General features: G+C 37.0%; 1 long non-coding RNA gene across 1 annotated transcript; it reads left to right on the top strand.

Annotated features, from left to right (window-relative positions):
• The first annotated feature begins 90 nt into the window (after window positions 1-90).
• Window positions 91-941, top strand: LOC137586140 (uncharacterized). Its single transcript, XR_011033701.1, has 3 exons — window positions 91-211; window positions 281-493; window positions 550-941. It is a non-coding gene; the product is annotated as an uncharacterized lncRNA (long non-coding RNA).
• The last annotated feature ends 11,654 nt before the right edge of the window (window positions 942-12,595 follow it).

Raw genomic sequence — 12,595 nt, 5'->3', positions numbered from 1 at the left:
TGGAGTTTGGATGAAACAATAAAAAAAAATAAGGCAAAAGAGACTTATTGGACAGCGTGGTTTTTGGAAAAGTGTTTTTTCTTTCCCCCACGTGAATTCTAACTGATCGGACGTATTTGTCCAAAGTTTTAAATAATCCAATAGGGGAATGCATCAAAACCCCTACGCGTGTGTGAAAAACAAGTTGTGTGTATGTGTTCAAAAGATTGATGTAAGTTAATTTCATTGCAATAATTCTCGAATTATTGTATATTTACCTTATGCATTTTCTCTTCAACAGCATCGGAAATAGTTTCCATCAAGTATTGGCAATTTTTCTAAAAGATTCGCCTTACTTGACATTTTCTTTGAGACACCTGTCTTCGGCAGACTTGCCCCCAGCAGTCTTAAAATTTTTGTGAGTGAACTGTTTGCGGCAGTCAAAGGCTTGAACCGACGATCGATTGTGAAAATCCGAGAGTTAAATATGTTTAACTTTTGCCTCGTAATAAGGGTAAATAAAAGATAAATACCCAAAATTGTTTTGTGTCTTATACAGTGTTATTATAGATATGGCGTAAGCGAAGCAAAGTGAAGGTTGAGACATTTATAATTGTCAACATCGCACTTTTCGCTTATCCTGCCTCCCATGTAATCTAGACCTTACAAACCGAACACGTGGATTATAAAATTAGAAGGATGTACGAAACCTAACCTTTTTCCCAATTTTAACCTAACCTAAAGCATGAAGGATGACCAGTAGAAGGATGTAGTAAAATCTAACCTTTCTACAAACGTAACCTAACCTCACTCAAAGACGTGATGTAGCATTTAGGAATTATTTTCAAGTATAACCAAGGCTTGGAATTTGCCTACAGAGATTTTTTATTTGTCTTCGGAACGAACGAAATAATCAGGATTAAGTGAAATAAATCATCATAAGGCTCCACTGTAGTTTAGAATTAATTTTAAGTTTACATTGAATTTCCTTTTTTTAGAGCGAAGCTCTCTTAGGCGCGTCGCGGTAGGAAATTATTTTTAAAAATCGTCAGACGTCAGATCTGCAGCGCGTCAGATTTTCGTTTCTCTTCATTGTTCGTGAGAGACAAGGACCGACGACATTGAAACACCCGTGATTGGTCCGCCTATGTCTCTCTGTCTAGTCAGAGAGAATAGTCTATCTAAATCAGGGGTAGGCACAAAGAGAGCCAGCTCAAACTGTCAGTGTATGTGTGTGCTTTACACTGCGAAAAATGAAAAGTGAATTAAATATGGTTCAATCGCTCAAACCAGCATAATCTATGATCTGCTGCAAGAAAATAAATAGAAAACAACCCCCAAATTAATTTTTTTCATGTGCAGTTATCCAACAACGCGACATAGAAATGCTCGAGTCGAAATCCTGCAACAGACTAATTCTGCTTTTACGCCAGAGCCCGGCACTCATATCCCCCGGGGGACGAACACGTTCGGCACCTCGTATGCGTGTAACCGAACGGCTGCCGAAGACCTGACACAGAGCATGAGGGTTGATTTAGTTGCCGTCAGCATTTCGACGCAAGCACATCTATGTCGCTTTGCTCGATCGCTACACATGAAAAAATTAATGCCTTTATTCTTTTTATGTAACTGGCAACTTTTGCAATAATATTATGAGATTATATTTTTAATTGAAATTATGAATTATTGTTGAATTATTGAATTATGTTATACATATATTTGTGAAACTACATTTTCTACAATGAAATTAATTAAAAATTCTAATCGAAACAGTCTAACTGATAGCCATTTAGAAGATCTCCTTCGGATAAAAAGTTATCCAAATAATATAGAAGTAAAGGAAATAGTTGAGTTTCAAAAAAAATATTAATTCAAAATTATTGGTTTTCCATCGCATTTCTAATTTTTCTTGCTTTTGTCACATGCAATTTGCGCAGTGTAAAGCAACTTACGCACACAAGCAAGCGCACACATACAACTACATATTTTCAGCGCTCTCTTTGTGCCGGGCCCTGTTTTACGCTCTCAAGGGCACTTCGTGTTGACTTCGGCATGCACACATATGGTAAAACGATCATATGCCGAAGAAAAGTGCCCGCACGGGCTATGGGTGCCTACCTCTGATCTAAATCAGGGCCCGGCACAAAGAGAGCGCTAAAAAAGTTTAGTTGTATGTGTGCGTTTGCTTGTGTGCGTATGTTGCTTTACACTGCGCAAAATGAAACTTCATCAAATTCTGCCTCAAATCAAGAAAACGAGTGCAGCAAATAATCTTATTGAAGAAAAAGATCGAGAAAACAAAGCAGCGATCAATTTTTTTCATGTGTCTTCTCTCAACAAAGCGACATGATTTTTTTGTGTGAGGTCTTCGGCAGCCGTTCGGCTTAAACGCATAAGAGGTGCCGAACGAGTTCGTCCCCCGGGGGATATGAATGCCGGGTTCTAATCTAACATAAATAGTCATTCAGTGAAGTAAACAATCAAGCGTGCAGTGTGAAAATTAAACCGTATGGCTTAAAATAAACGATCTTTCGAGGAAGATGATTCCAAACCAAGAAAAAAGTCAACGACAACGTAAGTATATTGAAATTTGTCCGACCGCACAACCGCTTACCATAAAAATAAAATTAACATAAAATTAAACATAACTTTAGCTTATTTACATATATAATTTACTTGCACTTTTCTCAGCTGATGTCAATCGATTGTTCAATATCTTTATCGATTATCGATAAATTATACAAAACTTGAGTCGAATACGAAAGATCCCGTTTTTAAGTTATTCGACAAGTTTTGTATTATGTATTTCCCGAATTAGAACTTTTCCTATTTGTTTTTTCATAGGTTCCACTTCTCGTAAATTCAAATTTTCGAAAATAAAAAATTTCTGATTTTAAAAATTTCTGTGTTTTCTAATTTAAAAGTGAATAATGACTGATTTCATAGTATTAAATTGCAAAGTTTAAAATTTTTGTGAATTTCCAGAATGAAATGGCGGGAAATTCAAATTTTCAGAATTTCCAAATTATGATGTTGACAAATTTGGATTTTTAAAAATATAAGAGCTGATAATGACAGATTTGATAAATTTCAATTGCAAAATCCGACTAAAATTGGAATTTAAAAACTGGACTGGGCGCAAAATTTGATCTTTCAGAATTTTAAAATTAGAATTTTTCAAAATTTTGATTTTTCAAAATCTGTAAGTTGACAATCACTAATCGCTAATCACTAATCCAATTGTATTGATTCTCATATAAAATTTGGAATTTATAAAATTTTCAAAAGAAAAATTGGGAAAAAATTCAAATCTTCCAAATTTTAATTGATTTACGTGTGAAAGTTGACAAGGACCACTTTTATTGGAAGTGCAAGGTTTTGAATTTTTTTACATTGTGAACAAAATTTTCAGGAAATTGAAATTTTTAGAATTTAAAAATTATGATTTTGAAAAATTTTGTTTTAAATTTAACAATGAGCAGTAATTCTGCAGAATCTACAACAAGATATAACACAACCATAGATGCTGTTTTTTCATGTTTTTTAACCCACATCCAATCACAAACATACAAGATATAAGATATAACACAACCATAGATGCTGTTTTTTCATGTTTTTTAACCCACATCCAATCACAAACATACATACATTTCATATTTCAGTTCCCATAAACCAATCATTTCCCTGATAGAGTATGGGAACAATCAGGTTCAACGAAAATATTCGGGAAAATATCTTTGTAAAAAACTGTCACTGTTAGAAAAAAATTGAGTACTCCAACGAGTCAAAATTTAAACGAAGATAAATATTATTGCTTTCATGTTTTGGTCATATGCAAGTTTAATAAAAATATGTTTATCAAAAAAGCCAATGTAAATAAAGCTTTGTAATACTGCGATGAGCTGAAATATATTATATTTTATCAGAAAAATACTATTGCTTTCATTTGTTGTTCATGTTCATTGTATATGACTGTAGTGCATCGTTTACTCGACGAATTCCTAGAGAGCTTCGCTCTACCCGGGTGTCCTGTGACACCTCATTGCCTTTTTTTTTTCTTGTTTGTTGGCTAATTGGTTCAATGTTAAAGGAAATGGAATTCGATGGCAGTGTATATTTTTTTTTTTTTTTTTTTTTTTTTTTTTTAATAGACGTAGTCGTACAACGCTCAGTACGAACAAGTGGCCCATATGACACCAGGCCCGGGCCTGTTACGAATGACCCTATGTAAAGTTAATGTTACAACCTCTACCCACTCCGACCTAAGGGCATAGGCGTATTACATATATAAACATAAATTAAACTAAAGAAATAGAAAATATTAAATGTAATGAGATAATAGGTTACATATAAAAAGCAAACAGGATAGGTCAAAATAAAGATGATTTCAACTAATTTCGAGCGAGGAAGGACAAGATCGCAGTTTTTATACCCGGAAGCGATGTTTCGGAACCGATAACGTGCCAAAGTCTGTTGTAGTCACTACATAGTATACGAAAAGGTTCATGCAGAGAAAAGTTAGTTGTACAAGTGGGAAGTATAAGCGGTGTGTAATTGCGGGTCCTTCTAGATGGAACAGAAATGTTAATTTGGCTCAACAGCTCAGAAGAGTCAATCTCACCATTCAAAAGTTTGTAAAGAAAAGTTACACCAAGCATTGTTCTACGATTAGTTAAAGAAGGAAGGTTAATTAACTGAAGTCGACTAGAATAAGATGGAAGTTGTACAGTTGGATCCCAGCGCAAATCACGAAAGGCAAAGAGTAAAAACTGTTTTTGTACAGATTCTAATTTGTTTTGATAAAACTCATATTGAGGAGACCAAACAATAGATCCATATTCTAATATGGGACGGACTAAAGAAGTAAAAAGTATTTTGGTAGTATATGGATCCTTGAACTCCTTCGACCAGCGCTTTATAAAGCCAAGAACACTTTTAGCCCTACTAACAGTAGTCGATATATGCTGATTAAAACTAAGTTTGTGGTCGATTAAGATCCCTAAATCTTTTACAACCAAGGAAGTATTATTAATTTTTTCTAAAGGGAAATTATTTAAAAAGTAACTCGTTATTTGGGGAGAACCTCGATAAAAAGACATAACTTTGCACTTAGAACAGTTTAGAGATAACAAGTTAGTCCTACACCACCCCTGAAAAGCATTCAGGTCAGCTTGCAAGGTATGACATGAGATAGAGTCTATGATGCGATTAGCGATTTTTACATCATCGGCATACATAGGAACTCTGGAATTTAAAAGAACGGTGGGGAGATCATTAATAAAAATGGTAAATAACAATGGGCCAAGGTGACTGCCCTGTGGGACTCCTGATTCAACACAAATGATCTTAGAAAGAGAGGACCTAAAAAGAACCCTCTGCCTCCTATCGCTTAGATATTGTGAAATCCAAGCAAGCAGAGCATCCGGAAAGCCAACTAAATTCAGCTTATGTAATAGTAAGGCATGGTTTACCGAATCGAAAGCCTTACTGAAATCCGTATATATAACATCAGTTTGCTTTTGTTTCTTAAAACCTTGGATTACTGTAAAAGGTTAGTTGTGGTAGACCTATTCTTGACAAACCCATGCTGGTATGGCGAAAAAATAGATTTAAATAAATGCTGTATTTGAGACGTCATAATTTTCTCAAACAGTTTAGGTATCGCTGACAATTTAGAAATTCCTCTGTAATTAGTGACGTCAGATTTATTGCCACATTTGTGAAGAGGTAAAATGAACGAATCCTTCCATATAGTTGGAAACTCGGACAGTGTAACGGACAACTCAAAAAGCTTAAGTAAAGGCGAGCACAATGACTCCGCACAGAACCTCAGGACACAAGCGGGAATACCGTCTGGGCCCGGTGAGTATACCGGCTTAATCGTCATTAGTTCCTTAGCTACCGAACTTTGCGTTATAATAGGATTGAGAATACAGTTGGATTTCGTTATAGGATATGGATATATCTGACTAGAGTTGTACTTAGTAGATATGTACGTAGTCGAGAAGAAGTTAGCAAATAAATTAGAAATAGATTGATCAGAAGAGGCCGAATCATTATTAAAAACTGTAAACGATGGAAGGGTGATAGAATTTCGCTTTGAGTTCACGAAACTGTAGAACTCTTTAGGATTTTCGGAGAATTGCAATTTGCAACGTTGTAAGTAATTATTATAGCATTTAGAATTAGAAACAATAAAATTCGATTTAGCAACCAAGTAACGAGACAGATCCGATGATAGACCCGTGACTTTATATTTTTTGTAATACCTAGACTTAAGATTCTTCAGTTTTGACAGCTCCCGCGTAAACCATGGTAATTTTTGCGTCACCACAGGAGACACTAAGGGTACACAGTCGTTAAAGATCGAGTCAACAGTGGTATAAAATAAAGAAATGGCGGAATTCATATCCTCACAAGTGTATAAATTAGTCCAATCGGTATTAAGAAAGGCATTGTTTAGTGCGACAAAGTCAGTCTTCCGAAAACATCGGGTGCGTACCATAGGATCACACTCGGAGATGGGCTCGCGGCTGGGAAACTCAATAGATAACTCTAAAGTTGGATGATAACTATCCTCTGGTAACACCATTGGACTAGTTCTAGATACTTCACAAAAGCTAGGATCAGAAGTAAAAATCAGATCCAGAAATCTGCCAGACGTATTAGAAATCGAATTCAGCTGGGCCAACGAAAGCTCAAGCAGACCATCAATAAAATCATGACACCCAGAGGGCAGCAACGTTTTGCTACCATTAACTGTTGACCAAGTCATAGTGGGCAGGTTAAAGTCCCCAAGGACAATTAATAAGTCTCTGTCAGAAAGTAGTTCAAGTATAAATTTAATAGAATCTAAGTGTAGTAAATATGTTGGCCATTCCGATTGGGGCGGAATGTAAGAACAGGTAACAAAAATGGAAAAACGAGTAAAAGATACCTTAACGCATATAAATTCGATAGTACTTGAGACAGGTATTGTTATCAGACCCGATGATAGGGCGGAATCTACAGCAATAAGAACTCCACCACCCCTACGATCAGTACGATCACGTCTAAAAATATTGAATTTAGAGGGTAGAACTGTGGCGTCAAAAACGTCAGGTTTTAACCAAGTCTCAGTAAAAGCAATTAGGTCAAAATCAAAAGCCAGACTATCTATAAAGAGTTTAGTAAGTTTAGTATTAAGGCCTCTGACGTTCTGATAACCGACAGAGAAGGAAGTTGTTAGTTTTTTGATAGAGTAGAAGAAGGAATAGATAAGGAAGGAGTGGTAATAGATGAGGAAGAAAGAGGAATAGATGGTGAAGGAATCCTTGTTTGGCCCCGTGTCTTCCTTTTTCTGGATGTAAACTCCTTCACAAATAAGCTTTTCGGCCAGAAGCTAGAACTGCAGATACAGTCAAAGAACTCAATTGGAACACTGATTTTAAAAGATGAAATTTCCCTAGAATATGAAAATTTGAACTTTTCTATTGATATATTGGAGACATTCAGTTTAGCCCAAATGTGGGCCATGACATCATCCGATGTAGCATCAGGGAGAAGTCTCGAAACAAAAATGTGTTTTTTAGGTGGCACTCCCACCAATGGTTTCGGCATTGCAGGTATTGCATCAGCTACCGCATTTATTGTAGCATCAGTTGCACTCCGGCACTACTATCACTAGAATCCCTATCGGCATAATCCATCGGTGTAGATTCTTGCCCAGACAAAACGGACACTACAGACATCGTCTGCGGAATTAGAGTTGGCATTGTTTGAGAGGGGGTCGGAACCGATATCGATGTGGAGACCGGCAAACACAAGGACAAATCAGAAGTCTGTTCTCCTGCCTTCTTACGCTTTCGAGACTCAGTCAGTAGCGTTAAACTACTAAACTGTGACTCGACAGCTTTAAACTCTTGCGAGAGTTTAAGAAAACTGGCGGACAGACTCATCAGGTTATCCTTTGTTTGCCGCATGAAAAGTTCCATTTCATCTTCCACGATACGGCATGACTCACATCCCCATTTGAGACCCTTTTTTAGATCTAAAAGATCCTTTACCCTGCATGTAAAGCCGTCGCACTTAACATGTATGTACTGTAGTTTTACACAACCAACGGTAAATAAAACTATTCAGGGGTGAGTCAGGCTGCAAACAATTTTTAACCGAACAGACAGGCATTATGAGTTAATTGGATGAATTAGTAACCAAACAAATAAAAATGAGATATGTATTGGTATTAAAATATATAACTCACTCTGAGGTCCAGAAATAATAAGAAAGCGAAATATTGAGGGTGCACAAGGGTTAAAAGATAAAGAGAGCACTATAGAGTCTAAATTACAGACACACAACAGACTGCAGTAAGAGCGCAAATAACGGCGACGAGTGAAACGAAAACGAAAAAAGTTAAAGAGCGCGAGCGCGGGAGCTAGAAATCACAAAAACAAAAACACTGCAACAAGAACTCACAGAAATTGCAAGACAACTACAAATGAGCGGTGCTAGTGATTTACAAGAAAGAAAAAAAAAGGTGGGAAAGAAAGAAAGAAAAGAAAAAAAAAACCAACAAAGGTATTAACAGAATTAAGGTTGTTAAAAATTATTAACACAAACACACAAAAACGCAAACGAGTGATATGGTGCAAGTTAGATTTAATATTATAATTATAATTTTCGATCGCGATGCCGATAAAACAAAATAAAAAAATTATAAAATCAGTTAAATTATAAAATCAGTTTTAAGCGGGAGCTTAAAAAAAACACGTCCGTCTTCCACGAGAGCGTTGATGTATGTGTGATGTATTTTAGTTAGTTAATAATTTTCATATTTCAGAATTTGAGTGTGCATGTAAATTCACAATGTAACTCGATGTTTTAGCTGTATTTGGAATATATAAACCTTCCTATTTTCAACAGCGATAACAACACAACGAAAGATCTTACTGCGTGGGAAAATTTTACAAGCTGTAAGTGTATCAAAAAACAATTTTCTTTATATTTTTATAAATTTATCTGATGAAATGAATTTATTCGGGTGAGCATTAGCATTTGATACATTGTTAATGGACATATATCGATAAAAATATTTATATAGAAAGGAATTTCTGAGGATATTCTCGTAATCACGCCACCTAAATGTATAAATTTTTTTTTCTTTTAATTTGATTTTTTTTTATTATATTACGTATTAGAGTAATTATTAGTAATAAGACCCAAAGTGCAACACTTGCAACCTTTATAATCGGATTTGTACCGAGATTCAGCTATTTAGCTAAACTGTTTTGAAAATGAAGAATTTTTGTAGATCAAATTGATCTAATCTATAGTACGCTGATGCTAATTATTATGAAATGTTTGAATAAATTTTAATTTCATTATGAATTATTAATTTCTTTAGTTTCCTGATGTAGAAGGAGAAGTCCTAGCTTTTGTATTGGGAGTCTGCGATAACTTTCGCTGGCAGGCTCATGGTAGGGTGGGTACAGACGCGGAGCGCAATTATCATCTATAGCGCCTGCAAGAAGTGATGTCCAAAACTTTTTTTCTTTTCTAATAAAAACCCAGGCAAGGGATTCGGTTAATATGAGTAGCCGACATAGATAAAATACGTTGTGAAAATACTAGCTATGACGTTCACAAAGAAACCCCCACAGGCTGTTTTTGCTAGTCGTTTATGAATCCCATTGAGCAGTCATATGCATACTAAACACCTTAACTAAAGTCTATCACAAGCGTTCTCAATATAATTCAAGTGGTTCGGGTAACTCTAGTTGGAAATCGAGGTATAGTCCTGGCGGAACAGCGGGAGTAGGTTTATCCGTTCTGCCTCCATCTTATTGAGCAAAAGGATCGCAGTGTCACTAACCTTTGTGTTTTGCTGACCGATGTCGACAGTTACAGGGTGCAAACCAGGAGTATTAGACTGCTACTTTATTTTATTGATATATATGTATAGTTCTCTTTAGCTAATACATGTAGGAAATGAAGTGTCAGGCAGGCATAATCATGGCAATCGTTTGGTACCGAGTGAGCGAGACAGAACGACACGCAGCGGCCGTACCTATCTGGTCGACTCACTCATGAAAATAAAGCAGAAGCGTCGATCGGAAAGCACTCGCAATCGTACTCTCGCCTCGATCACATCGCACACCCAAATTTGTCGCTAAGGCCATTATAATAATTAATAAATATATGTATTCTTAACACAAAGAAACATTGTTAATAAATAATAAAGTTTAAATAAGGAAATCACATCCTTAAATAATATTGAATTAAATAACCAGGAATATTCCAATTCTACAAACTGGGGGCTCAACCGAGATTTCTGGCCCAAGACAATTATTGAAAATCGTGTGTGTGTGTGTGTGTAAAGTTCGCAAATGAACTGAAAATTGTTAAAATTGCATTCATTAACGTGTAATATATATACAAAGTCAAGGTTGTTGGCGAACGAATTTCAAAAAACGCAACCACTACAAGTTCAAAAACTAGTGGAAGTTGGCGTGACTGTACGAGAGGCGACGAGTGGACGGTGAGACGGTGAGCGGTCGGACGACGCAAGAAGAGCGTCACCCAGAATTTTGGCGCCGTTTAGGCAAAAGTCGGCGGCTGAAGTTGAGAGCAGCTCGAGAAGGGTGGTGACTCGAGAGGAAAAGAGAAAGCAGACAGCGGACACGAAATTGATGAAAATTAGTGTTCACTGTGGAAGCAGACAGACGGAGAGAGCAGACAGCGGACACGAAGTTGATGATAACCAGTGTTCACTGTGGAAGCAGACAGACGCAGAGAGCAGACAGCGGACACGAAGTTGATGATAACCAGTGTTCACTGTGGAAGCAGACAGACGGAGAGAGCAGACAGCGGACACGAAGTTGATGATAATTAGTGGTCACTGTGGAAGCAGACAGACGGAGATAGCAGACAGCGGACACGAAGTTGATGAAAATTAGTGGTCACTGTGGAAGCAGACAGACGGAGAGAGCAGACAGAGGGCACGAAGTTGATAATAACCAGTGTTCACTGTGGAAGCAGACAGACGGAGAGAGCAGACAGAGAGCACGAAGTTGGTGATAACTAGTGTTCACTGTGGAAACGGAAAACCAAAGGAGAACAGAAAAACTTTCACTCGTTGCAGAGGACGGACGTGTTTTTTTTGCGCTTATCAATTTTTATTTTTTTCTCGCGATTAAATACTTTTACAAATTTCTTAAATTCATTATCGGTTTAATTAATAATAATTTCTACATCCGAATTTTATTTTCATTTCGCGAATTCTTGCTGTCGCTTTTGTTTAAATTTAAATAAAATCAAAACTTACAACAATACTTGCATTAGCGGTGTTGTTGTTTTGCTTATCTCTTTTGCGTTTGTGTCTTTACCGTTTTAACTAACTCTCGCGCTCTTGCGTACAAATTGTTGTTGCATGTGATCAATTTGACGCGCTCTCCCGATCTTTCCTATTCTTGATTGATTTGCGCTCTCGTCTTTTGCCTACCCGCGACTCTGTGATACGTGTTTTTGTTTTTGTGCTTTCATCGCTTTTTATTCTCAAGTTGTGAAGGCTTACTCTGCACATTAACCCTTGTGTCAGAACTAGTCAGTATATTCTTATACACAGAATTTTAACCCTTAGAATTTTTATTTTTTATTTTTTGTATTTCCTTTTTTAATTTAATTAAACTTTTTGATAAAATGGTTGTCTGCTCAAAAAATAATTGCATAGTTGCCACTAATGCGGATGACTCCCATGATTATATTCTGTGTTGGTTGTGTGACAATGCGGTTCACGTTAAGTGTGCAGGTTACACAGGCAGAATCAAGGAGTCTATTGCTAAAGGTGGTGGCTTAAAATATGGATGTGATGCTTGCCGAGAGGTCGAGAATGAGATGCGCTCTTTCATGAGGCGGACTAGAGATAGTTTTGACACTTTAAGGGCAGGTTTTAATAAACTCCAAGCGGAGTTTACTGCGGTGGAGACTCAGTTCAGAAGTTTATCGCTTATGAATGAGTCTCCGAAACGTAAAAGGACCAGTCCTTGGGGTGTTTCTGCATCTGTAGACCCGCCAGCGTCTCATATCGTCCCCGACCGCTCTCATGCACCGTCCACTCCTAATGTACAGCAATTGATTTCGTTTAAGAGCCCGGTTGTGAATGCTATTAGTAAGGAATTACCGGTATCACCTGGGAATGATCTCTTAAAAACGATGCCTATTGTAGTGTCCGATGTGTCCGGGCAATTACCCATTCCAATGGAAATTGCCGATAGTTCTAAAAGTGTCGAGGGCCCCGTAAACAAGTTGACTGCTGTAGTGGGTGACTTGTCCAACGTTACTGCTGCGGCTGACGCTTCGGGACCGCGGCCTCTCGTTGGCATACCACCAAAGAAACATATATTTGTTTCTAGGCTAGACCCTGTTTTCACATCTGATGATGTAATAGCCTATATTCGGAAGAAAGTTAACGTCTCGAATATTGCGGTGGAGAAGTTTAAATTTTCTTACTCTCGGGACATTTCGTCCTTTAAAATTAGTGTTTTTGCCAATATCTTCGACACTATATGTCGAGAAGATTTTTGGCCAAAACATATACTAGTTAAGGAATATACTGTGAAAAAGAAAAATCGGAAAC

This window comes from Drosophila tropicalis, unplaced genomic scaffold (assembly GCF_018151085.1).
Source record: "Drosophila tropicalis isolate 14030-0801.00 unplaced genomic scaffold, ASM1815108v1 contig_905, whole genome shotgun sequence".
Lineage (NCBI taxonomy): Eukaryota > Metazoa > Arthropoda > Insecta > Diptera > Drosophilidae > Drosophila > Drosophila tropicalis.
Note: the sequence above shows the minus strand (reverse complement) of the source record. Positions and strands in the feature narration are given on the sequence as shown.